This window comes from Asparagus officinalis, chromosome 2 (genome assembly GCF_001876935.1).
Source record: "Asparagus officinalis chromosome 2, Aspof.V1, whole genome shotgun sequence".
NCBI classification, from domain to species: domain Eukaryota; kingdom Viridiplantae; phylum Streptophyta; class Magnoliopsida; order Asparagales; family Asparagaceae; genus Asparagus; species Asparagus officinalis.
Genome location: NC_033795.1, coordinates 10,085,117 through 10,090,971, shown reverse-complemented (window position 1 = coordinate 10,090,971; position 5,855 = coordinate 10,085,117).

Genomic DNA, 5,855 nt, shown 5'->3' with positions numbered 1-5,855 from the left:
TTATTCTCGACAAAATTCTCTAACTCTTATGAGTTCCTTTTGTGAGATGAGATCTAATCCTCTGATAGGCATCTTGACCTCACTATTAGTGTCTATTTGAGACACTGATGGAGGGTGGAGGGGACTATAACATTACCATGGATCCAGAATCGACCTAATAGTAAGTTATAAGAGGTCTCTACATCGATCACATAGCATGTAACCTCCGATTTTAAATCTCTGAATTGGCATATCACTTGGATTTTACCTAATGCCCTAGATCCACTGGTGTTAAATCCATAGATAACAGTGTCTGTGGATGCTAACTTGCTAACGGGAATTTTGAGATTGTACATCAATCAGAGTGGTATAATACTGATAGCGGAACCCAGATCGACTTGGATCCAGTTGACAATACTGGAGCTAATATATCCGGTGAAATACAAAGGTATGTCATGCTTCGAATTCCTTACTTGTATGTCCTCCTTGGTGAAAGTGATGAATGAGAATTGTTTGACCACGAGGTTGCAATGTTGAGCTGATGACTCTGATTGTTCAGGGATCAGCTTGATATGAGTGAGGAACACATCAGAATCGGCCAAAGCTTCTTAGAAAGCCTCCCGGGTGTCTTTAGATAGACATAGTAACCCATACAGAGTTATCCTCACTGGGATGTTAGCCAGTTGGGCCAATAACATCGAAGCGGTATGGAACGTTCAAACTTCCTGGTTTGTCTCTCCCAATCGGATGATAGAATCGAGACTGCTTTGGGTTTTGAACCTCTTGGTGCTGGGGCTCTTTATCCTTCTGCTTAGAGCCTCCTTTCATTAAGGAGTATCTTCAACTATATTTGATGGTCCAGACCTAGGCCTCTTTGATTTTGACATGATTCAATTACAAAATTGAAAATAGAATAGAGAAAGAGAACTTACCAAACTATTGAAACCCTAAAAGTAGTCGGCTAATTGAGGCTGTAGTCGACTGCTGAAACTTGAAAAGAACATGCCAGGTCTCGACCCAACACGTAGCAGTTGCACGTCTCAGATATCAAGACGGATGCCAAACCACTGTCAAACAACAACAAGAAGACGGTTTCGTCGCAATGATCGGAGGCGATCGAATCCGAAGTCAAAGAAGCTTATTGACGTCGGGCTTTCGTTCGGGGAGCAACATCCCCGAATGGCTTCGCCAATATTGTCCCAGTCCTTAAGCAAAGAACGGGAAAGGTCAGTGATTTGTATCGACTTTCGTAAAAAAAATTTTATCTTCTCATGCTCAACACTTGCTTGCCCAAAAGATGATTTTTCCTCTCCCCATCACGGTGTTATCATGCGACGAAATACGTGTGGGTTCGAGAGAGTCTTTCATGGATGGCTTCTCTGGTTACAACGCAAATCAAGAATGCACCAGACGATGAAAACACACAGGCATTCAGAACGCCTCTCGGCGTCTTCTCTACACGGTTATGCCCTCGCGCTTAAAGAAATGCAGGTGCTACATATAGCGCGCCATGTCAAGATCTTTCAGGGCATCTCCGAAAGACTGTTGAATTGCTACGTGGATGACTTGGTCGTGAAAAGTCGTGATAAGAAAGATCATAATAAGGACTTGAAGAACCAATGTCGACTTGAATGAGAGCCCATCAAATTGAAGATGAATCTACCAATCTTTCATCGGAATGTCGAGTACAAGTTCCTGGGATTTCGTCGTCACAACCAAGGTATCCACATCGATCCGCGATAAAGGTAAAGCGATTAATGATTACCTCCGAGGAACCTCAAAGGGAGCTCATGAGATTGCAAGGACGATTGCTTACTATCCGTACGGTCTCATTTTCGACCTCTCTAGGAAAATGCCAACCATTCTCGGCGCTCGCAAAAGAAGGCGTATCATTTGTATGGGATGAAGCTTGTCAGAAAGCATTCGAGAGCAATTAAAAATATCTCTCAAACCTCCGTACTCGTTGCAGCACCGAAAATAGGCAAACCCGTCTTGGATTTATGTCAAGCGACGAGCCACTCATTAATGCATTACTTGCACAAATGAACGATTAACGGTCACGAGCAGCAGTGCTATTACTTGAGGCCGAACCATGGTGGGCGCCGAGTCTCGATATCCTAGTGATGAGAGAGGAATGCCTCGCCTTGGTGTTCGATCATTTTCAGAAATGCGACTTATTGGTCGGGCAGACCATTTACGTCATCTCTAAGGTTAATCCGGTTGCGAGTATTTCAGACTCAAACCGCTTCCATGAGCCTGGCGATTACAAATGCCTTACTCTTTGTCCAATACGACTTGCATTCAGCAACAGAAGTCAGTAAAAAGGCAGGGCCATCTGTGACCTCCCTGGCAGACAATCCCAACAACGGATCACCGGCCGAGTATATGACGATCTACCCGATGAGGCCCACGAGTCAACGCAACTTCTCACCAACAAATATGGCGGCTTATAACTTGAATGGCGCTTCACGAGCAACTATGTTGCAAGTGCTCCTGAAGTTCTAAATTCTCCTCGCGATTGGAGTAGTTTTAGTTCCCCGGAAAACAACGTGATGCCTTCGCTGCCTACTCGCTAACCGGGCCATGTTCGAATATGTAGCGGAGTATAACGCGTTGATTATTGGACTCAACTTCGCTAAAGGAGCTGGGGTTTGAGTATCTAGAAAGCCCTTCGACGATTCTCAACTGATATTTAAACAAGTTCAGGGAGATATGAAGTTCGAAAGCCAAGAATCTCATTCCAATAACCAATAAATGGCAGTGGAGATAGCGGAAATCATTGAAGGATTCTTTATCGAACATATTCCATCGGCATCGACAAATAGCCTATGCAGACGCTTTGGCAGCAACATTGGCCGTGTCACTAGCGGCAAGCCCCCCAAATCAGAGCAGTTTGTGTACGGTAAAACTCACCAACTCTAGTGCCCTTTACAGTGAAGATGGCCGAGGAAAGAAGAAGTTCAAGAGGATACACGCTACTCAAATCGAGTTTTGAAACGCACGAGATTGGCGTTTCCCCATCCATCGACTACGTCCTGGCATGGAATCTTGCCAAAAGAAAAGAAGACGTGAAGGAAAAGAGAGTCAATCCGCGCGAAGAGCACCCAGATTCTACTACAATACAGAGAATCGAAACGCTATAACCGGCAGGGGTACGACTGGTTGCTATTGCGTTGCCTATCACCAAAGAACTGGAAGAGGTCCTTAGGGAAGCGCACGAAGGAAGAGTGTGGCCACACACACTGGTCCTGAAGCTTTATGACGCATCAGGAGAATGGGTATTTTGGCCTTCCATGAGATTGATGCACTGGCATATGGCCCCGACGAAGTGGATGCATGTCAAGTGCACGGAATATGTTACACCAACAACCGCCGAGCATACTGCATCCTTCGGTTATACCGTCATGGCCTTCGAGACTTGGGAAATGGACATGTTTGGTCGCTAATAAATCCTCCGTCAGTCAAAGGCGACCGTTCATTTGGCAATTACCGGATTACTCTCAAATGGGCCGAAGCAATTCCAATCAGAAGAAGTTAAGACGAAGCAACGTCATTGGATTCATCAAGCACCACATCATCTATAGTATGGGTTCCAAGACGAATGCATACATGACAACGGGTCCTAGTTTGTCAAGCAACATACGTCCTTCATAAGGTTCTGCGAAAATTTAAAAATTCAGAGAGCATCTCGTCGACGGCTTATAATATCCTACAAGCGAATGGATTAGCTTGAACCTTCACAAGAAACTACATCAAAACTCTGTCAACAGATCGTGAAAACTAACAAAACGAGAACTGGAATGTAACAAGCCTTGGCCAGCTCTAATGGGCCATATCTGGACCAGACGGTGCGCACGACCAACTGGGAGCGACCCCCGATTCACTGGTATCGATGTGAAGCTGTTCTTTCCATTGAAATTCCAAAATACCATCATCTTTCGGAATCGCTCTTTCAACCCCAGATGTCGCAACCGAAGAACAACATCAAGAAACGCTCGAAGAACTCGAGTAAGCTTGTATAAGAGCAGCCTGGAAGCTCAACACAACACAATTGAATTTTAGCCAAAGCTAGAATCTCTCGAGCCTTTGACAAAAAGTTGACAAAGGAGTTTCAAAAGAAGGAAGATTTGGTTCTAGCTGGAAACGGCCTATATCCTAACTCCAAAAGAAAGGGTAAATTCGAACCCAATGGAGGGACACATTCGCTGTAGAGACAGTCCTACTCGAATGGGCGGCCTATCCCGTCGTCACCCAAAGACGCGGCCGTCGGCTCATGGATGCCCGATAAACGGCAATTCCTTAAAAGATACTATCCTTAGTATCTTGAAATAACCAATGCATCGTGAAGTTCCCGGAAGAATACCACATGGTATTCTTAGGGATATACCGGTCGTTGTGGAATCGACGGATAGAAATCTACATTTGAACTCTAAAAGGTCAGAATGTCTCTTCTTATTCTCGACAGAAAATGGAGTGGAAAAGAAGTCGTCTATGGTAAAGGAAAAGAAGCTCCGACACCCGATCACTTCTTAGAAGAAGAAGAAGATGAAGATAAACCTGCTCCTCATCTATTCAGATATGACGCAAAAGCGCGCGATATAATGGAAAAGTATGGGTATGATTTCACACTCGGAGAAGGTCTTTTCTTTGGTCGAGGCCCACGAGTTCCACCTCGAATGGCCTATGTACCGAAGGGAAAACCCGATGATTATTATCGCTATAAAAGAGGTCTCGGCTACGTCTCCTCATCCGACGACGAATGTTGCTGGCAAATCATTGATCAGATCGCTAACAAGGCTAGAAACGGATACTCTTCCGACTCTTCGGCTGGGGGTTCCGACGCTAGCCTTGGCGAGACATTCAAAAGGTTGATGTCAAACATGGTCACGGTCGATCCTACCGCAATAGAGGAAGACGACCAGATGCCAACATGGGAAGAGCCTTGGGTTAATCACCTAAACATACAGTATGGTGATAGGTTCGAGCAAAGAGAGCCTCCTACCGAAGATCAAGTACTCCAGGTGAATATGGGAACGGAAGAAAATCCTAAACCGATATTCATTAGCGACAGTCTCCTACCCGATGAGAAAGAAGAGTTAATCTCTCTCATCAGGGAGTACATCGACGTGTTCGCCTGGAATTATGAAGACATGCCAGGGCTCGACCCGAACGTAGCAGTGCATCGTCTCAATATCAAGACGGATGTCAAACCTGTCAAACAACAACAAAGACGGTTTCGTCCGCAAATGATGGAGGCGATCGAATCCGAAGTCAAGAAGCTTATTGACTCGGGCTTCGTTCGAGAGGAGCAACATCCAGAATGGCTAGCCAATATTGTCCCAGTCCTTAAGAAGAACGGGAAAGTCAGGATTTGTATCGACTTTCGGGATCTCAACACTGCTTGCCCAAAAGATGATTTTCCCCTCCCCATCACGGATGTCATCATCGACAATACGTGTGGGTTCGAGAGGATGTCTTTCATGGATGGTTTCTCTGGTTATAACCAGATAAAGATGCATCCGGATGATGAAAAGCACACCGCATTCAGAACGCCCCTCGGTGTCTTCTGTTACACAGTTATGCCCTTCGGCTTAAAGAACGCAGGTGCTACATATCAACGAGCTATGTCAAAGATCTTTCAGGATCATCTCCGAAAGACTGTTGAATGCTACGTAGATGATCTGGTCGTGAAAAGTCGTGATAAAAAGGATCACATCAAAGACTTAAAGACCATGTTCGACTTAATGCGAGCCCATCAGTTGAAGATGAATCCTACCAAGTCTTTCCTCGGAATGTCGAGTGGAAAATTCCTGGGATTCGTCGTCACCACCAAAGGTATCCACATCGATCCTGATAAGGTAAAGGCGATCAATGAA